Source organism: Vombatus ursinus, unplaced genomic scaffold (assembly GCF_900497805.2).
Source record: "Vombatus ursinus unplaced genomic scaffold, bare-nosed wombat genome assembly UNPS02011334.1, whole genome shotgun sequence".
Lineage (NCBI taxonomy): Eukaryota > Metazoa > Chordata > Mammalia > Diprotodontia > Vombatidae > Vombatus > Vombatus ursinus.
The window spans coordinates 8,909,335-8,932,059 of record NW_020951112.1 but is presented as its reverse complement, the minus strand read 5'-3'; the positions used below and the strand labels follow the sequence as shown (position 1 = coordinate 8,932,059).

Sequence of the window (22,725 nt, the reverse complement as noted above, 5' to 3'; positions counted from 1 at the left end):
GCTCAGCTACCACTTGAGTACAGGGCTCCATCACCACTAGTCTGGGTTACCGGGATAACCTCCTAGTGGACCCCCTTGCCTCAAGTCTCTCCCTACTTCAGTCCTTTTTTCCCAATGCTGCCAAAGGGATTTTCCCTGAGTGCAGATCTGATGTCAGTCCCCTACATGAGTATCAAACAATTCCTATTCAGTTTTGAAAGCCTTTCATGACTTTGCCCCCAAAACTTTCATTCCACACCCAACAACCATTCTTTTCTGCAGCTTTGGTACTCTGCAATCCAGTCAGGCTAGCCTTCTCTCCATTCCCTGTATAGGACACTCCACCTTGAGATGTCGTGCCTTTGCACTGGCTGTCCCAAGTACATGGAATGTACCTCAAAGAATCTTCTCTTCCCTCCATCTACAGCTCAAGCAACAGCTTCTACACAAAGCTTCTCCTGATCTCCTCAACTGCTAGAGCCCTCCCTCTCTCCCAAACTGCTTTGTATTTCACTACCTTCAAATTATTTACTTTATATAATTATTCTGTACATAGTCATGTCTTTGTTATCTCCCCCATCAAAATGTATGCTCCCTGGGAATAAGAATTATTTCATTCACTGTATTTGTAAATCCCAGCAACAAGCACAATACCCAGCATATAGTAAACACTTAATAAATACTTGTTGACTGATTTGAGGTCAAAAACCTACTTCAGGGGCAGCTAGGTGGCACAGTGGATAGAGCACTGGCCCTGAAGTCAGGAGGACCTGAGTTCAAATCTGGCCTCAGATCAAATACTTGACACATACTAGCTGTGTGACCTTGGGCAAGTCACTTAACCCCGATTGCCTCACTAAATAAATAAATAAATAAATAAAAATGGGGGAAAAAAAAAAACAAAAACAAAAACCACTTCAAATACCCACTTTGCCACTTACAGGGTATGAGCCCATGTCTGGGCTTATGAGATGGGGGGGTGTCAGACTAAATAAATTCTAATGTACCTTCCATCTCTAGCACCATTATGATTTATAAAAACTCAAACAGGGATACAACTTTTGGATGCTATTATTTTTAACATTTTCCACAAAATACTATTACAGTGGTCTATGTCTTTGGAGGTCACAGTCATAAGTAATTTGATTAATTCCAATCTATCTTTTCCCAGAAATGTGAGAGAAATTAAAAATGACTGAAATTGAAGAATTCAACTTAGTGCATTTGCATCCTGGTCTGTTCAATGGTTTATTTATAGGCGTTTCACTAAAAAAAATGCAAGGTAGTTATTGGGTTGCATAAATAGCAGCAATCTGCTGAATAAAACTGAAAACTGCTAAACAAATCCACATTGGAGACACACTAAGGGGGCTCTGCTCCACTTAAAAGAAACAACAATAAAAATAAATCTTCCACTCCATTCAATTTTGAAAATTTTTACATTACATCATTATCTTACAGCTTTCATCTAAATCTAATTTCTCCCTTAGGAGGATATAATCACTCTATCAGCTTGAAAGAATGGGGTATTTCAAAAACCCATTCTCACAAACACACAATTCTTAAGGGGTGACAAACTCAAAAAAAAATCTCTTTTATTTAGTTGGTTAAGATACGGAATTGATATTACCTACCGTCATCTTAGTGTTTTTAGTATGAGCCCACAGTAACTCAGATGTCTTAGTGTTCAATATTTAACAATAAAAATTTACCCCAACCGGCTAATTTTAAGGACAATGAGTCTTAATTCCCCCCTTAGGAGGAAATTATCCCTGTATTATCAAAAACAGTGGGAGCTGCATAGTGCCAATTAGAGAAATACATGCAAAAGAGCAACCATCAAACACTACAATTTGGGAAGCATATTAGTTAAATGCCTAATAGGTGTTACCTTGTGATAGAAATCCCAGGGAGGAACGGGCTAGCGGTAGGACGTCCCAGATCCCAGAGACACTGCAGACAGGGGAAAGGGAGTCCTCAGGAATGTCCAAAGACAAAGAGCCATCAGGAGAGCATGAAATAGTAGTAAAATAACAGGAGATTTCGGCATGCGGAGAAAAGAGCGCTTTACTGAGAGGGGCCACAGTGACTCTATGGCCCAAGCAAGTGGATGCCAAGCAGAACTTTCTATTCAGCATTAAGGCCCAGGAATCAAACAGAGCTAAGGGAGTTCTTCCCTGTTAGGGTTTGTCAAGTTGGTCTGTGTCCTTTGATGTCATAAATACTTGTAGTAGAAGTCTAAGTTCATGAAGATTTTAAAACTCATATTTTTCTTCCTGATTTATACACTTCCCCTTTATCTGTGGTTAAAAGAAGTATTCTACTCTTTAAAAGGTGGAGAAGGCAAGACATCAAAAAAAGGTGGGCAAGCATCATCAGCACATAATTTAATAGTGTGCTGTCTTGTCATTCCCTGTTGAACTGAGAGTTTTCCTAGATCCCAAGATACATTTAATTTTTCCAAGGGGATTCGTATGGATACGCTGTCCTGGGATCCCACTTTTCTATTAAAGGGACTTATCCAAAGTTTTAGCATCTAATTAGTTAAATTTTTACCAAGCTATTTTAGTATTTGTAAAAACATGTTGCAACTTGGAAATTTAGCAGCCACAACTTTTGTCTCTAATTGGTGTTATGTAAGTATTTGTAAGAGATGTTGCCCTATCGGCAACAAGAATTCCCCTAATTTCATAAAAAATGGAAAAGGATCCACATGAACAAAAATATTTATGGCAGATCTTTTTGTGGTGGCAAAGAATTGGAAATTGAGGGGATGCCCATCAACTGACGAACAGCTGAACAAATTGCGGTATATGAATGCAATGGAATATTACCGTCCCATAAGAAATGACAAGCAGGAGGATTTCAGAAAAACCTGGAAAGATTTACATGAACTGATGCTAAGTGAAGTGAGCAGAACCAGGAGAACATTGTGCACAGTAAAAGCAACACTCTGTGATGATCAACTATGATTGACTTAGCTCTTCTCAGCAATACAATGATCCAAGACAATTCCAAAAGACTCATGATGGAAAATGCTATCCACATCCAGAGAAAGAACTATGGAGTCTGAACTCAGTTTGAAGCATGCTATTTTCACTTTTTTTAAATTTTGGTGGTTTTTTTTTGTGGCTTTTTCTTTTTATTCTGTTTTTTCTTTCACAACATGACTAATGCGTAAATGTGTTTCCATAATGGCACATGTATAACCTATATCACATTGCTTGCCATCTTGGGGAGCGGGGGCTGGTAGGGAGAAAAAATTTGAAACTCAAAATCTCATAAAAAATGAATGCTGAAAATTATATTTACATGAAATTGGAAAAAATAAAATAGTATTTACAAAAAAAAGAAAAGAAAAATAATGATGGGCCTATCGGGGGAAAAAAAAGAATTCCCCTAATTGCAAGAGGGATTGTTCTAACTGCAACAGGGATTTTTCTGACTCATATTACAAGATGGACAGATTACACTATAACAAGATAGACAGACAGTACTACAGATAAATAAATAGAAACACTTCTAATGTCAAAATGCTTATGCAAACTATACAAAACTCACACACAAAAATCAAGATAGACACAAAAATGCCCATTGGCAGAGTTCTCTCCCTGCCTCCCACTGATGTCAGTAAGAGCTAAGTCTTCATACAAGTATATAAGTATATAAGTCTGGTATGCACAAGGCACATATGAAACACTGACTGACCCAAAACTTCTCAACTGAATAGGAAGCTAAGTCAGCTGCTATAAGCATTGGGTTATCTTTGATAAGAGAAAAAAGGTTTCAAAGAACAGCTGTAAGGAATGACAGCCATACCCAAATGAGAGCTCTCTCTGAACTGTCATCCCTGTCAAAGGTACCATTTTCGCCAGTCACCAGAACTTGAATTCACAGGGGCTCAGGGTAGGCTGGCACTTCAGAGATCACCAAACCCAAACGACATCTAAAGAGAGAGTTCCCTCTATGACTTTTCTGACTAATGATCATTCTGCCCCAACCCGCAGACCTCCTGAAATGATGAATTTACCATACCTCCCTGGATAGCTCTAATAATGAGACGTTTTTCTTTTTTTTCCCTCATCTGTAGAATGGGGACAATACTATTCAGACTATCTGTTTCCCAGCATTTTTGTGAAGAAAGCACTTTGTAACTCCAGAACCAACATGGGAGTTATCATACAAACCTGAAATCTACCATCCTAGAGACAAGCAAAACAAGCTTAATTCATCTTCCATATAATGGTCCTCACATGGAAAGGGGTTTAAAGCCACATGTAAGCCAGCCTCCCCTCCTAGGGGAATATTGACTACAAATGAGGGGCTGGTGTGCAATCAGCCAGCAACTAAACACATTCAGCAACAAGGAACTCGCTATTCCATGGCAATCCTCCTCTGGTGCTAGAGGGCTCTAATTCAATTTGATCTAACAGTCATTAAGCACCTACAATGTTGTACAAGGCACTATGCTAGGGCTTAGGGACTTGAAGGCAAAAGTGGCAAAAGCAATCTCTACCTTATGGGAGGTGAAATTCTCTCTAACATGTACACAGATGAGTAAATATAAGGTGATTTGAGAAAGGAAAGTGTACTAATACTTGGCTAGATTATGAAAATCTTCCCTTAGAAGGTACCTAGAACATAAGATAAGCCTTGAAGGAAGCTAAGAATTCTAAAACGAGGTGAAGAAAGAGTGCATTCCAGGAATGGGATGCAAACTTTGTCATATTGTGCCAAAATCTTCCTTCCTGAAACTTACACCTGTTGGACCTTGTTGCACCCCCCGTTTTTCAAAAAGTATTGATGCCTGTTTCTTTTAGAGCATTGTAGCATCAATTACATTCCATTATATTCATCTATCATAATTTCTTCAGCAGTTCCCTGGCCAATAGGCACCCATTTTATTTCTAGTTTTTTTTGCTGCCAGAGAAAATACTGATATAAATTTTTACATGCACACACACACACACACACATATATATTTGTATGTTTCAATGTATCTAGGTCTGCCTGACACATAGAGATACCTATAGACTGCCTTTAAGACATCCTTGGAATATATGCTCAGCGAAAATATTTCTAAGTCAAAAGACGATGAAAAATTTAGTTACTTTTCTAGCACTGTTCCAAATTATTTTCCAGAAATGTTGGACTAATTCATAACTCCAACAGCTGCACTTTTCCAGACCACAGTCTTTCAAATACTTGGAAAAAGCCATATTTCCTGGCCTGCCAGTAGCCAGGCTTTTCAAGTGTCTGTCCAGTAAACAAGGCAGCTCTACAAGGCCCAGGGATAAAAGCAGTTTTAGAAAGTTGGGGGAAAAAGTACCTTCTAGAAGCATTATTTGGGCAGAAGGCACTTCCTGGAGAATACAGACTGGACAGCAGCTAGAAATGGTGAGATGCTGGGCTTTAAGCCTTCTGCCTCCTTAATCCAAGTGACCTCCGTTTCCAAAAGCATTCTCATATGCAGATTCCAAAATGCAATATTTTGACAACTCCAGAGACAGCAGTCTGCTATCAAATTCAAATAATTTTTCTCCTCTCTAAAACTTACAACCATAATTTGGAGTAGGCCGCCTTAGACTCCCATATATCCAATCACAGAATTCTAGCAATTTTTCCTTTGAAAAGTTTCCTCCAATCTACCCCTAATTCACTATCTACATTGTAAACACTAATCTGTGCACTTATTCAACCAGTATTTACTGATTGGTAACAGTAGTCAGCAATATTTCCTCTACTCCTCTGCAGGGGAAAAAAAAAACCTTCCACCACTGGAATACTGATTGTTCACCCTGGGTGAAAGCATTTCATTCCTATCCTATAGGACTTGTAGAGGATTTCTTGCTAGTGATATGTTAACATGTGCTACTACTTTCTAAAGGGGTATTACAAGTGGTTTTGAACTTCTTTTCACAAAATCCACCCATTATTTTCTTCCCTATTCTTTAATAATACACCTATTCATATAATAGTAAATATTATTCCTATCATAAACAGTGTTAAACCTTAAACATCTTATCCCACTTCAGGTTAAGGGATGCTCTTTCCCCCTCCCATAACTCTGATTTAATTCAACCACAAATTTAATCAGTGTATGTTAAATGCCAACTAGATGCAAGGCATTGAGGACTGGGGATACAAAGGGCTGGGGATACAAAAATGACGGGTCTTTGTCCTCAGTGGGTTAATGACAAGAGGAGGAAATAAGACATACACAAACTTCTATAGTACAAAACAGACTGAGTTACATTCATAGGATCATTCCAGGCAAAGTGTTATAAAAATGGGAGGTGTCAGCCAAGGTAAACAGATAAGAAAGGGCAGGATAAGAACAGGGAATGGTGATTAATCCTGTCCAGCTGGAACACAGCATTTGATGGGAAGTAATGCAGCTAGGTGGTTTGGTAGAGTGCTGGGCCTGGAGTCAGGAAGACCTGAGTTCAAATTCAGCCTCAGACACTAACTAGCTGTGTGACTGACCCTGGGCAAGTCATTAACTCTGTTTGCCTTAGTTTCCTCATCTGTAAAATGAGCTAGAGAAGAAAACAGCAAAGCACTTCAGTATCTTTGCCAATAAAACCTCAAATGGGGTCATGAAAGGTCAGACATGACTGAAAATGAGAGTGAAAGCCAGAAAATGATGAGGAATCTGGGTTAGGATGGCATTCAAGGCTCCTCACAAGCAGTTTTAATTTTATTTGACAGTGAATGGGGAAACCCTGGTGGCTTCTATAGAAAGGAGTGCCAATCAGAATTATGGGTTTGGAAAATGACTAAGATGGCAATAGTATAAATGACGAATTAAAAAAAGATAAGACTTGGAGGGCAGAATATCACTTAAGAGATTATTACATTGAAAATGGCACCTACTGAATTAAAGCCACAAAATGAACCTAAACTAAATGTGTATTTACAAGGTCAACAAACACAGAAACATAGCAAAACTCCCTCTGTAAGGGAAGAGATTAGAGCTTTGGAATCTGACAACCAGACAGATATTTATACTAGGTCTGTCACTTTTAGGCTTCTAAAGATGTTACAGAAAAATCTATTTTATTATTGAAACACCCCACTGTCTTCCAAGTTACACTCAGTTACACTATCAAAACTCATTGTCGAAAAGTGAAAATCAGCAGACACGTGGTACAAGGTCCTTATAAAGACACAGAAACCTAACAAAGGTCTTCCAAACCAGTAACATGGGGGAATTACAGAAGCTGGAGGGCTACTTTTCCAAGCTATTGTGGAAAGATACTCCAGGTAAAAGGGTATGAGGTTCCTCCAACTCTAGTTCTGGAGTTAATTTTAATCAAAAATTTAAGCATCATTTAAGGCAGAGGTGGAACCTGCGGCCTTGAGGCCACAGGTTCCCACCCCTATTCGAGACGTTGATATGTTTTAGGATATAAAGGTAAAAATGAAACAGTCTCTGCTTTCAGGGGAAATTCTGCTGGGAGAATACAAACACAGTTTGTTCAGTGCAAGTTTGGGAGTAAATGGGGCAAGGGAGAGATCAGGAGAACATAAGCTGTTTCCTCAAGGAAACACTGTTTTGTTTTTGCCTTTGCACGCCAAGAGCCGAGTACAGTGTCTGACATCTAGTAGGTGCTTAATAATTACTTGCTGAATAAATTAATAAACTCAGCATGAATGCAAGATGATGGCCAATGGAATGGTAAGTTCAAGAACAGGGAATAAACAGCTCAGTGTAGTTGAAAAGAGGACTCATAACAAAGTAGGGATGGAAAGGTGGATGGGAGCCAGACAGGGGAAAGCCTTCGATGAGGTTAGGTTAAATCAGGAACCACCGAAGTTTTCTGAGCAGGGACTGACAAGGTCGGACCTGCACCCTGATTACTTTGGAAGCCCTGCAGGAGGAGGCAGGAGCCCGAAGAGCACTGAAGAGGCTATTAACAAGCACAGAGAAGTGAGGCCGGCAGTGGTGAGTGAAGAAAGGCACTGATGCTGGAGATGCTGTGGAGGCAGCTGGCAACTAAGCGGATGCCTGGTCCTTTGGGCACAGCACGGAAACAAATGGCTATCTGTCTTCTTCGATGTCATCTCCACTGACAAAATCACGTCCATGTCTGATGCTGCAACACAGGGCAGTGCCAAGGACTTTGGTGGGGAGAGGAGTTTGCAGAAACGGTGCCAGAAGTGGATGCCCAGCTGAGTGTTCACAAGGTTATTCCCCTGGACAGCAGCTGCAGGAGCTGGGGCGAGGGAGCAGGGGCCAGTGCCATCCTCATGGTTCTCAGGCCTGGCCATCAGTAGCACTTGGCTGGTTGTTGGTATTAGTAGCAGGAATGGTGGGCCCCTTCTCCACAAAGGTTAGCTTCAGGGGTCAGGCAGGAAGCAGAGCCAATGAATGGTCTGATCTCTAAATTTATGATCCTATGATTAATAACACAGTATACATTAGCGATTAAGTTAATTGATATTAAATGTTTCCCACACAGTCATCAATGGGAATATTTCTTCTCCAAAAGGTAGATTCTGCCCTGCCATGCAGACACACTCAGAGACAAATAAACAACAATCTAAGTTTGGGAGGATAGAGCAAAGTACTCTGGGAAAGACAGCAGATCAGCAATAAAAGGCAGACGTTAGCAGCAGATGACTGTGGTGCTGACATAAGCCATATGTATAATTGATCAGTTACTTAAGCACCTGAGGCATTTTTTTCATTAAGAAAACCTAATGCCTTTCACCAATGTAGTGGCCAAAAGCATTTTTCTCCCATTCCATCTTATGAAGCCATTTTTGCCTCAGCATAATTGTTCACATTCTAAGATCTAGCCATTAAAATTAAAACCATAGTACCAGGAACACTCACTTACACATGTACACAAACTTCACTAAGTGTGGGCATCCTACAACCTCTATCCTGGGCTGCCTTCCCTTCCAGTGATCTCCTAAGCTCCCATGGGTTCAATTATCATTTTTTTACAGATGACTTCCAAATAATTTCCCACTCAATTCCAGTCCCACGTTACCAAGTATCTGCTTGAAATCATCACTCTGATACCCCAATGGCATTTCAAAATCATATTTCTGTCCAAACCCATCTCCCTGCTTTATTAAAAACATCACCATCTTTCTAGTTACCTGCTTTTGCACATTCAAGTGTCACAAAACCTTGTCTCCTTCCTCTCTCCTTCATTCCCATATGCCACTGAAATAATTTTCCTAAAGCTCAGATCTGATCATGCCGCCTCCCTTCTCCCCCATGCTCCCCCTCCATAAACTCCAGTGGCCTCCCATTGCCTCCAGGAGCAAATATGAAATGTTTTGTTTGGCATTCAAAGCCCTTCATAACCTAGTCCCCTTTGACTTTTCCAGTCTTCTTTCACCTTACTCTCTAACATGTACTCTTTGATCCAGCGACATTTGCCCCCTGGCTATTCCATAAACAAGACACTCCATCTCTCAGCTCTGGGCATGTTCTCTGGCTGTCCCCCTTGCTGGAATGCTCTCCTTCCTCCACTCCAACTACTGACCTCCCTGGCTTCCTTTAAGTCCAAAATAAAATCCCACCTTCTACAGGAAGCCTTCCCCACCTCCTCTTAATTCTAGTGCTTTCCCTCTTTTAACTTTATTTCCTATTTATCCTATATATAGCTCACTTTGTATATATATGTTTGCACGCTGTCTCCCTCTTTAGATTGTAATCTCCTTTAGGCTGATACTGACTTTTGCTTTTTTTTGTATCCCTACAGTGTCTGGCACATAGTAGGTGCTTAATAAATGTTTACTGATTGACTGATTGAGATGTAATCAGTTTTGAAGTCGTCAATTCAATAAAGCCTGATTCATTATGCTGCTACATTCCACTATACCTTTTGTATCAGTCTCTCTGAACCAAGGTACAGTGGATAGGGCCCTGGCTCTGGGAAGACCCATATTCAAATATGGCTGTGACCTTAGGTAAGCCGCTGACTCACTGCCTGTCTCAGTTTCCTCAACTATAAACTGGGGATGAATAAATAAATAAATAACAGGTTACCATGGGGGTAAAATGAGATAATACATGTAAATGCCTACCACATTGTAGTTGCTCAACCATGACCTACTCTTTGTGACCCTGTGGACCATACCATCCATGGGGCTTTCTTGGCAAAGATACTGATTTGCCATTTCCTTTTCCACTGGATTAAGGCAAAGAGAGGTTAAGTGACTTGCCCAGGGTCACACAGCTAGTAAGTGTCTGAGGCCAAACACTTAGTTGTTGCTGTTCGTCCTTCGTTCTCGAAGAGGACCACAACATCCCGGGAGGTGATGCCATGACCTGCAAGTGACTTGGATTTAAGTGAGGGAGGACTGACCACGTAGTAGGCACTATATAAATGCTCATTCCCTCCCTTCTCTCCAATCACACACCTCTACTCAAGTTCAAGGCACTCCAACTCTTACTCTGGCCTATCAACCAGTCTTTTTGATCCCAAAATCTCTTCCATTTCATCCTCAACCCAGCTGTCAAATATACTTTTCCTAAAGTTCCTATCTGACTATATCATTCTCCTGCTCAAAAATCTCTGCTGGATTCCTACTGCATCTGACATCAGTTAACCAAAAGGTACTTAGCATAGATTCCCTGTGTGAGGCACTGAGGTTACAAAGACCAAAGTTAAAGAGTATCTCTCCTGGAGGAACTGACCTTTCATCAGGGGAGACATGTACACATAAGAATACACAGATTATACTCAAGGGAGCAGCCAGTAGCACACAGGAGGGAATCAAGAAAGGCCTCATGTTGGAGGAGATGTTTGACAACATTATAAAGACCAACAACTCTGAAAACTTTTACAACTGATCAGTGCAAACAAAGCACCACTCCAAAGATCTGATGAAAAGGAGGCACACCACCCCAATACTGCCAGAAAGGAGATGGACTTAAAATGTAGTATGAAACAAAATTTTTTTGAACATGACCACTGTGGGATTTTTTTTTTTGCTTAGCTATGCATATTTGTTATGAGTTTTCTTTTTTAAAAAAATTATTCACCTGGAAGAGGGAAAGAAAATAAATGCCGGTCAGAGGAAGAAAAAATAATTTTGAAAAATAATTGTTTAAAGGAGGTTGTGTTTGAGCTAAGTGTGGAGGGAAACTAGGGATCTGAAGAGGCCAAAGTGAAGAGGAAGCTCATTCCACACTGGCAGGCACAAATGCAAGGAGATGGAAGACGGAATGTCACATATGAGGAATAGCAAGAAAAGCAGAGCACCATGGAAAGTGTGATGGATTTGGAGACAGTTTTGTGTTCCAATCTGAACTTTGCCACTTACTAGATGTGTAACCTTGGGCACATCACCTCAGTTTCCTCCTGTGTAAAAGAAGGTAGTTGGACTAGATAGCCTCTTAGGTCCTATCCAACTATATGCCTATAATCCTAGAATAGCAAACTACTGAGAAGTTTATTGGGCAGGAAACCATCGTGGGCTTTGGAAAAATCACTTTGGCAGCTATGTGGAATGTTTATTAGGGAGGAGAAAGTTGAGGCTGGAAGCCTAAATAAGAAGCTATGGTGGTAGTCCAGGCAAGAGGTGATGAGGGCCTGAACTAGGCTGTTGGCCCTGAGTGGAGTAGGAAAACACATACAAAAAAAATGTGGAGGTGAAACTGGCAAGACTTGTTAACTTGGGTACCTTAGTCCAGGGAGGGCAAGGAGTTGAAACGGAGAACATCGGTGATTGCAAGGACTCAAAGGAAATAGGAAGTGAAGAAAAGAGGTAGGTTTGAGGACAAAAGATAATGAGTTGCATTTTGGACTGACTTTCTCAATTTGTATACCTTTGCCTGGACTTTCCCTCAAGCCTGGAATTCACTCCCTTCTTATCTCCACCTCCACCTCCACCTTTAAGATGCATCTACAGAACCGTCTTCTGCACGAAGCTTTTCCTCATAGTCCTCCCTCCTGCCCCCCTTCATCCTCCCCACCCCTGCCCTGCCTAGCAACTACCTGGCATATATTTGTATTTATTCTGTACACACATCTTATCTAACATAACAATGTAAGCTCCTTGACTGTTTTATTCTTTACACTAGCATCTCCAATGCCTCCCATAGTGATACTTGACTCTCATTTTGCCTGTGTTCTCTAAAAAAAAGAAATCTTTTAAAAAATGTTATTTTATTAATTTTTTACCATTCATTTTTTTGAGTTCTCAATTCTATCCCTCCCTCCAGCTCCTCCCCCAGCCATTGAGAAGGCCAACAATATGATACCCATTATACATGTGAAGTCATGCAAAACATATTTCTATTTTAGTTATGTTGCCAAAAATAAAACAAAAGGCAATAAAAACAAAGTGAAAAACCATACGCTTCAATCTGTACTCAGAGTTCAAATCAGCTTGTTCTCTGGAGGTAGAGAGCATTTTTCATCATGGGTCCTTTGGAACTATCTTGGATCATTGTATTGATCAGAGTTGCTAAGTCTTTCACAATTGATCATCGTTACAATATTGCTGTTACTGTGTACAATGTCAGGTTCTGCTCACTTCACTTTGCATCAATTCATATGTCTTCCCAGGGAAAAGAAAAAGAACAAACTTTAGACTGGGGATAACAACACAAATGGCTAAAAGGGAATTGAAATCCAAAGTAAGTTGAAGAGATGAAATTATCTATGTGGATTTTTTTTTTTAAATAAGCTAAAAAAACCCAAAATTTTGGCAGGTTTTTTATTGTGGCTCTGCACAATATGGCTCCTACCTGCCTTTCTATTCTCATACCTTTTACTCCCTTTCATAATCTAGCATTTTGTTCTAACCAAAATGGCCTGTTCCCCATTCACTACATTCTAGCTCTCCCGTCTCTTTCTCCATGCTTGGGGCCTACTCCTTTCTTACCTCTACCAGGTGATTCCTAGATTCTTTCCCTTGTAGAATTCTTGCTTCTAATGGCTCTTATCAACCCTTACACAAAAGCCTTTCCTAATTCCTATCAACCCTTCCCCCATTCCCAACATGCTCAAAATAAACCTGTATTACTTTCTCTGCCTGTGTAGTAACCTCCCTATAAAATCTAAGTTCCTTTAGGGGACAGACTTTCATTTTTTTCTTCATATTCCTAAAGCCCAGCATAGTACTTTAAACACAGTGGATATCTAATATTTGGTGAATTAAATCTAATATCCTTGCAATCTGGCTTCCAACCCCACTACTCTGCTGAAACTACTGCTCTCACTCCTTTATTCTCCTGTCTCTGTCTGCAGTTTTTGACATTTTATTAAAAAATGACCAAAATGTCCATACTCACCCAGGGGATCTCACTGCTAGGCATAGACCCCAAGGAGGTCAAATACAATTAAGAAAGGCCCCATATACCTCAAAATATTTATAGCAGCCCTTTTTGTAGTAGCACAGAATTGGAAACTAAGTAGATGGAAACAAATCATGGCACATGTATGTAATAAGCCCTAAGAAATAAATATTAAGAATCAGAAATACATAAGAATTGATACAAAGGGAAGGAAGAAAAACCTAGAAAACAATATACACAATGCAAAATACACAAGGTAAATGGAAAGAAAATAACTAAGCTAAATGTTCTGATTTTTTATAATGACCTAGCTTGGCATTGGAGAAAAGCTGAGAAAACGCCCCTCCCTCCCTTCTTTGTCAAGGTCAGAGGCCATGCCTGTAAAATATTGTTAGATTCAGTTAACACGAATTAGTTTTGTTGAACTGCTTCCCCCCCTTCCACCCCATCTCTTCTTTTTTTCTTTATGACATGAGATGGTTCATAAAATGGAGAAGGGAGGACAAAAGATACAATAAAAAATGAAGGTGATTAAAATACACCAATTAAAAAAGGTTTTAAAAGTTTTATTAACATAAAATTGTTAGGTACTCCACCAGTTCTACAGATCAGTAGAAGGAAAGGAATGGGTAAAGATAAAAACAGAATTCAAAGATTTAACTTTTCCTATAGCACCAAAACTCAAACCTCCCCACTGCCCCTTTCTGAACTACGTTAAGGAAATGTACTTTACTTGATTACACAATCACCACAGTTTACTTTTAGGATACTACCAAACACTTTGAGGACAAAATGGCAATCTTAACGGTGAGGTCCTGGCCATCTACCTATTCAGATTAGGTCCCCATGAATGATCTTCGAGGCAACTTGCCTCTTCATTCTCTCCTTCCCATAAAGGTTTATCTTTTCTTTTCTTTTTCATTTTTTTTATTATTCTTTTTATCAAAGAAGAAATTTCTATAGAAGACTATAAGTTCGACCTTAGTATCCATCAACAGTTTATTCTGCGTTACATGTAATGTTTGTGTCAAGGGAGGTAGAGGGGCACTAACTAGAAGAAACAAGAGAGGCCCTTTATAGGAAGTAACAAAAGCAGGTCCTGGAAAGAACTGAGCCATAGGGAAATAGGAAGTGGAATGGCCCAGCCCAGGTACAAGAAGCCAGTTTGACTAGGAAACAGCCATAAATGCTCAGAGGAGTTTGAATTTTATCCTAGAGGAAACAGGGGGCCACTGAAGCTTGCTGAAAAATCATGCTATTATCATGTTGATTATAGTGAAGACAACTAAATAGGTTGAGAGGAGGGGGATGTGAACATGATGAAGAAACAAAAAGGCCAAATGGATGAGGACAGAATAAGATAGACGACGATAAAAACACCAAATATTTGTAAATAAAGAAGGTACAAAAGCCCAGTTTTCAATGGAAACCATTAAAGTCCTGTCAAAAGATTTTATGGGCAAACTGCCTGAGCACATCATTCCAAGTGTGTCTAATTGCATTAAATTGGTGGAAAGCTTTCAAGGTTGAGTGACCCAGAGCTTTTCTTCTGGCAGAGATGCTGGTGAAAAAGAACTAATCCCTTCCTAGTAGCAATTCTCTATCACAGGAGACTAGGAGCACACAGAAGAATGATTTAAAAAAAAAAAAGTTTCTATGTCTGTCAAGTGAGAACATCTGCACAGGATCATATTGTTTTTATTTCCTAAATATCTCTCCTTACTATTCCCACAATGACTACCTGAGTTCTGGCACTCATCACCTTTCTATTATTCTAATAGTCTAATTATCTATCCACTACAGCCAAATTCATCTTTCTTGAATACAGCTCTTGATACAGTTAATCAAGTTAACCAATCAAGGTAACTAAGTTACCCCTCTTTCCTCCCAAACCAAATACACACATTTTCATTACATGTCAAATAAAATTCAGAACACTTGGCCTGCAATTCAAAGCCCAAGGCAATCTGCTCTCGACTACCTTTCCAGCTTTAATCTATTACCCAGTACATACCACATACTGCAGTTAAAAGGCTACATTCTTCCTCCCTCAAATGTACTATGTGCTTTCCCAGTGATTGATTCACCCTGTTTCCTCTGCCAGTTATATCCTCCCTTAGCCCCTTCCATCTTGCGTGATTCCTATCCATCCTTCCAGGCCCATCTTTTCTCATCTGTAAAATGAGCATTGTATTGAAATGACCCCTAAGGTCTCTTTCATCTCTTAAGATTAGAACGCCACTTTTCCCAATAATGCTTATCACTCCCTAACCTCCCCCAGGCCCCCCAGCTCTAGGCAGAATATGATAAATCTAAAGGAAAGGTCCAAACAAAATGCACTTTCATTTTCTGCCTTGTACTTTAATTATGGTATAAGTGGACAAGTCTTATTTCCCCTCCTAGTTCAAGAGGGCAGAAACCTCATCTTATTGACTTAATAAAGTGGCTACTCTAAGGAAAAAAAAAAAAACCCTAGCTATTCATCTTGAAACATTTTTGCAATGCAACTCTATGATTTGTAGAAAAATTGCTCTCATAATTGGACTGATGTTAACATTATTCTATATCATTCTTATATCAAACTTTAGTGCTTCAATGTTTGCTCCAAAACATGTAATGAAGTAAGTGTTAAAGAATGAAGTTAAAAGAAATTATGCATGAGGGCAGCTAGGTGGCCTGGATAGAGTTGGCCCTGGAGTCAGGGGGACCTGAGTTGAAATCTGGCCTCAGACACATAATATTTCCTAGCTCAGTGACTCTGGGCAAGTCACTTAATCCCAATCGCCTCACCAAAAAAAAAAAAAAAGAAATCATGGTGAGGCAATAGAACCAGGGAACATGGGCAACCTTATCTGGCTGCTTCCTCCAGCCTAAACTAGCACTTGCAGTTTGCTCCTATTTCATCTATTGAAGAAAATCTATCCTGTCACTTATGTTCCACTAACCCAGAGCATCAGTTAACCCTTTCTCAACAGAGAAGTAAGCAGATGCCTATAGGCAGAAAATTTCTTCTATAAAAGCCATTAGCAAAGTGCTTTATACAGCCTGACCTAAAAACTGACCTCTCTCTCACTCCAAGGCTTACCATAAATCCTCTATTAAAGTGTACAAAAATTCCTGTCATTCTTGTAAAAGAATCTCTGTACCACAAGGCATAAGTCTCGTAAAAGCTAGGTCAAAGGCTTTCTGAATTTTTCCTCATAGAGTTCAGTAATTCCCAAACCTAATTTTCCAATTAGTTTCTAAAATTTTTCCCAAAAGCATCTAGAATATTTTCCAAAGAAAAGTAATTTGAAAACGCTTTAATGTTTAGTAGAAATACATGCCACATTAGGGGAAGGGTTGAAGAAGGAGAGGGAGTTTTGAAATCTAATTAAAAGGTGTCATCTCTGTGTTGGTACTCACTGTCCTACTCACAAGCTGCTATTATAACCACTAACTGAAACAGGGAGATGAGGTGAGTTTGTGTATAGAACATTCTAGATATATGGGTAGTAAGAGGGGCGGGAAGGGACGTATAGAAAAAGAATTCTGGTGAAATCTGCTAGAGAGATAGTGTGGTGGCAATGAGATATGCTCCAGACTCAGTTTCACCTCCTATACTATACCACACTATCTTTTAAGCAGCTGATCCAACATTTATTTTCCAATAGAGCAACATAATAATATGCATTTATTAAAGCAATAAAAATATATACCCACACATACATACCTACACCTACATATACTGTATATACACTGTACATACGTATGCCAGGCACTGTCCATGGTACTGGGCATACAAAGAGAAAAGTGAGATAATCCCTACGCTCAAGGAATTTACATTCTACAGGGGAGATATGTATATACAAGTGGACACAAAATAAATACAAGACAATTTGAGCAAGGGAGAGATTAGCAACTAAGGGGATCGTTATTGACTTATTCAGACAGAAGAAGGTGCTGAAACTGAACCTTGAAGGAACTAAGTATTCTAAGAGGCAGGTAAGGAAGAAATGCATTCCAGACAGCTCCTGAAAAGGCACAGAAACACAAGATGGGGTTGGAAGTGAGAAGGAATGACTGAAAAAGAACTTATAAAGCACTAAGCTAAATGCTGAAGATGCAAACAAACAAAACTCTTCTAAAAGAGCTTCAGCTCTGAGAGAAGTACCACTTACAGGAAAATTCAGCTGCAGGGCAGATACAGAGGCCAAGCAGTTTGAGGTGCTTCAGCTACAGGGAACCAGTCCACTGCAACTGGGCAGGGGGCAATGGCCTTACAGGTCAGAGAACAGGGATTCTGGGTTCCCTCTGACAGGGGGTAGGGTTTGAGGAAAGGAAAGGGTCAACCAGTGTCCAGCAAGGAGAGGAAAAGAGGTAGGAAAGTCTGGGGCAGCATCTGCAAGCAACTTGAGGCAGGGTAGGGAGAGGACAGCAGGTAAGTCAGTTTGGCTGGACCACAAGCTGAGTGAAAGGAAACAAAACATAATTAAGGCTAAATAGGTAGGTTGGAACTAGGTTGCTACGTGTCAAACAAATATTTGACCCTAGAGATAACAAAGAGCCATTGAAGTTTACTAAGTAGGAGAATGATATGATCAGATCTGTGCTATAGGAATGTCACTTTCCCCCCAGCCAACAAAGTGACACTCAAGGAGGGTGAGATGAACCCAAAAGAATGAGATTAAAGGAGTAATATAAAAGTTAATGTGGACTTTAAGGCCAGGTTGTCCAGGAAATGAGAGACAGGAAAATGTCAAAGTCATGTTACAGTTGTTCAAAGGAATTCTAGTGGCCATGAGTCACCAAGCATGGAAGATAGAAGTAAACCTCGGTTAGAAACAAGCCTCTTACAAGTTACTAACTACTTGTTCTCAACAAATCACGTACCCTCTCTAAGCTTCGGTTCCTAATTTGTAAAATGAGGTCTCTATATGTAAAAGCAAGAGGCTTCACAAAAGGCAGTGTGGAATACTGGACAGAATGCTGGCTTTAGAATCAGGAATCTAGTCCCACCAATGACAGAGACTGACTTCATGACCCTGAACAAATCACTGGCCCTCTCGAGGCACCAGGAAACCCTCCAAGACAAACAGTTGCAGAGCAGGTACCAATCTGCACTGGCAGAGGGAGTTCCTTGTTACTAATACCAATCAGTCAATATCACAGATCCTGGCCAAAAACACACCAAAATGCTACACAGCTCTATGGTAAGAACCAAATCTCAAATGAGATAATGTATGTAAAGCACTTTGCAAACTTTAAAGCAAAGAATAAATGGCTAGGAGGAGGAAGAGGAGGAAGAGGAAGAGGAGGAGGAGGAGGAGGAGAAGAAGTGGTGGCGGTGGTAGCAGCACTGGACAGCAGGAGCTGATGGGGAAAGGCAATTTCCATCACACACACACACACACAGACACACACACACACACTGACACACACACACACACACCCCCACACACACACCCCTTTCCCTCCCCCGCTTCCCTGGCCCTCCCCCACCCCCAAGCAGGGTTGAGGAAGAATGACTGAAGTCCCCATAGAACCTAGGCTGAGAGCAGAAACAGAGCCCCACCAGGGCAACATCCACTACTTGTTCACACAGGCAGGGTTGCTGCAGAAGGAAAGGCCTCCACCCTTTGCCCATCAAATCTGTTCAGAAGATATCAATAAATGAAATGAAATGTACTTCTTCCAACCCAACTTCATACCAATCATCCAGAACTAAGTCTCATTAAGGGGGATTAAACAGAGGAAATAGGAGAATTAAGGCAATGAGGAGCACAACTTTTGGCCTAGGCCAGGGATGGGGAACCTACAGCCTTGAGGTCACATGTGGCCCTCTAGGTCCTCAAACGTAGCTCTTTGACTGAATCCAAACTTCACAGAAACTCCTTAGTAAAAAGATTGTTCTGTAAAACTTGGACGCGGTCAAAAGGCTGCACCTGAGGACTTAAGTGGGCCACATGTGGCCTTCAAGGCTGCAAGTTTCCCACCCCTGGCCCAGACCAATTCTGGAGATCCTCCCAGGTCTAATATACTAGGAAAATTTTAAGTGTACAAGCTGTCCTGCAACTCCATGATGCCAGCGACCACCATCCTTCTGTCAGCATCTTTCCTATAGCCATGTTTACTACCCCTTTGTAGGAGTGTTTGTCATATAGAAGGCATTTAATAATAACTTAAGTGCTATAATCAACTGTGTCCTTAAAAGAAACATTTTCAAGGAAAAGCCCGAAGTCAGCATGAAATAATTTGTACCATTTCACTTGCTGGATGTGAATTCAAAGAACCTGGGTTTGAACCCTAGTTCTACCACTTACTACCAAGTCACTTAACATTTAGGTCCCAGGTCCCCATCTGTAAGATAAAGAGGCTGAACTAAATGGTCTCATAGGTCCCTTCCAGCTTTAGATTCTACGTGATTCAGTGAATAGAGAAAAAAAAATCTACCCTCAGTACTTACAATCTAACAAACACAGATAACAGAATAACAAAAACTAGATGTTTCTATAACACTTGAAGGTTTTTAATGCATTTTGCAAATGCTCTATCTCAAGGAAGCAAATTATGTGCCACCTACACCCTAGCATTACACAAAATCTTAAAGACCTTAACTTTACAACTGGAAGAACCTCTGACTGGGTAGGAGAAAAGAAGAGACCTATTAAGAAATGAACAGAATATAATAACAAAAGCCAATAATAAAAATAAGATTCTAAAAAACAACTAAAAGAGCCAAGTATGTCCTTTAAGGCTTTTGTTCTGCATTTCCAGTTGGTTTCCTGACTGCTGACCTATTTGCCTCAGACTAAAGAACAACTTATGCTGTTTCAAAGCCATCCTTCTCCACCACTTGACCTACAAGTCAGAAGATCTGCCTCTGACACTTAGAGTTGTACGACCATCAGCAAGGCACCACCTTTCAGTCTTAGCCTTCTTATTTGTAAAATGGGGGAAACAAGCACATAAGGAACCTACCACACAGGGCTGTTGTGAAGATCAAATGCAAAAATGTTATGTCAAGCATTTGAGAATTGTTTTGGGAGGAAGGGTGGGGATCAGATCTGTATTTTATTAATACAGGGAAATCCAGGTGAAGAACTGACCTCTGAGCATAGAGCTACTAGACCAGGATTTCAGATCTGATGACTTTTCTTTTCTTTTCTTTTTATTTTTTTGAGAAGCCCTCCTTTTAGACGACTGAGGAGTGAGGAGGAGGAATTCTCTCCCACTTCTGTGCTGATACCAAAAGCTCAGAAGCTGCCTTTTCTCTTTCGTCCTTTGTAGTCCTCCTTTTCATCTGGTCACTCCTCCTCCAAATTCTTTCCTTCTCCCTTTTCTCCAAGGTCACCTTAGATAGAAGTCAGAGGACTTGGTCAGATTAAGGGGCAAGGCAGCTGATGCTGCTTTCTTCCCAATTCAAACCTCAACTGGTTCCAATATTCTCTGGGCTGGGCCCCCCAGCTTATGGCATGCCATGCTCACACTACACCTCACTGGACCCTGAGAAGAGCAAGTAACTGACTCTTCCCTTTAGCTGTAGGAAAGGAAATCAAACTTTGTGGATAATCACTAAGACTTCTCCCTGGGCCTGTTTCCTTCTCTGAAAAACGGACCAGGAAGTTTCCCAGTTCCCTTCTGGCTCTGGAGCTACGATCCATGAACACAGGAAAAACAGGACCTTTTCTGAAGCTTCGGGTCTCAGTCAGTGCTAGAGCCCTGAGACATTAAATGACCTGCCCAGGCTCCCACGGTCAGCTGTGTGTCAGAGGTGGGACTTGAATCCAGGTCTTCCTAGCATTTCCTTCCTTTTCTTCCTTCCTTCCTTTTCTTTCTTAAGACTACTTACTAGTTAGCATTACTGTCAAGTGCTTGGATCTAGCAAGCCTTAATTAATGGTTTTTCATTTACAATTATTAGGTGCTTGGCACATAGTAAGATCAAGAAATGCTTTTTCCTTCCTTATTATTATCAAGTGCCTGGCACATGATAAGGCTTAATAAATATCTTTTCACTTGCTATTAAACTCAATAAATGCTTTTTCATTCCTTGTTACCAAGTATTTGGCACACAGTAGGGTTTAAAAAACACTTTTCTATTCCTTGTTATTAAGTGCTTGGCACACAGTAAGGCTTAATAAATTTTTTTCACTAATTTTTTGTGTTTGGCACATAGTAAAGGCCTAATAAATGCTTTTAAACTCATCATCATCAAATGCCTGGTACACAGTAAGGCTTGTTAATAAAATGCTTTTCCACTCATTATCAAGTGCCTCAGTAAGGTTATTATTAATAAAGCTTTTCATTTACCATTACTAAGAGCACAGCACATAGTAAGACTTAATAAAAAGTCCTTTTTCATTCATTGTCATAAACTGTCATAAAGTGCCTCACAGTAAAGCTTATTAATAAATACTTTACCCTTTACCATTAATAAGTGCCCAACACTTAGTAAGACTTAATAAAGTACTTAATTAATGCTTTTTCATTAATTGTCATCAAGTACTTGGCATGCAGTAAGGCTTATTAATACTTTATTGTTTATCCTAAGAGGCCAGCACATAGTAAGACTTAATAAAGTACTTAATTGATACTTTTTCATTAATTGTCATCAAGGGCCTGGCCCACAGTAAGGCTTGCTAATAAGTACTTCATCACTGACCGTTAATAAGAGCCCAACACATAGTAAGACCTCATAAAATGCTTTTGCCTTCCTTGTCATCAAGTGCCTGGCACACAGTAAGGCCTATTAATAAATACTTTATTATCATAAGAGCCCAACGCATAGTAAGACTTAATAAATGCTTTTTCATTAATTGTCATCAAGTGCCTGGCTCACAGTAAGGCTTAGTAATACCCGTGAATAAGAGCCCAGCACGTAGCAGGACCCCATAAAATGCTGTTTCCTTCCTTGTCATCGAGTGCCCGGCACACAGTAGGGAGCATTAATAAACGCTTTGCCATTTACCACCAAGGCTTTCAACCACAGACCCCAGGTGCCGGTCGATCCACAGGCCCTTTGCCGCCCCCCCCCCCGCGGCTCTTTAGGTTTCGGGGTGCACGCCGCGCTCCCTGGGCCCTGCCCCGGGCCGGCCCCGCTAATCCCGGGGGCGCGGCCTGCTCCCTAAAGGCGGCTCGGCCGGGCCTCGGTCTGGAAGATCTCGGCGCACGCGCGCGCGCACAGGAGCCGCCACCGCCTCCTCCCGCCGCCCCGCACCGGCCCGGCCCTGCGGACCCTCCCGGCTCCCGTCGCCGTTCCCGAGCCCGGGGCCGCGGCGAGGCGCGCGGGGAGCGACCGTAGGGAGGCCGCGGGGGGAGGGGAGGCAGCGCCCCCGCCCGCTCCCCGCGCGCGGCCGCTCCCTTTCCCCTCCCCCTCCCCCTCCCCTCGGCCGCTCCCCCCCTCCCTCCCGGCGGCACCTACCCGCCCGCCGCGCTCGCTCCACCGACGCACTCCGTCTCCCTGAGTAGCGCGGACTCTTCTCCCTCAGGCGGCTG

General features: G+C 41.1%; 1 protein-coding gene across 8 annotated transcripts in view; it reads right to left on the bottom strand.

Annotated features, from left to right (window-relative positions):
- NR2C1 (nuclear receptor subfamily 2 group C member 1) overlaps window positions 1-22,725 on the bottom strand; it is a 95,177-nt gene extending 72,452 nt beyond the window's left edge. For 2 of the 8 annotated variants that reach the window (XM_027855788.1, XM_027855793.1), the window contains exons 1-2: window positions 22,199-22,282; window positions 20,338-20,582 (exon numbers count right to left, since the gene is read on the bottom strand). The gene's annotated coding sequence lies outside the window, so the exon portion shown is untranslated. Of the gene's footprint in view, window positions 1-1,870; window positions 2,527-20,337; window positions 20,583-22,087; window positions 22,141-22,198; window positions 22,283-22,651 lie in introns of those variants that run through there. The other 6 variants (XM_027855789.1, XM_027855790.1, XM_027855796.1 and 3 more) reach the window with 6 other exon arrangements.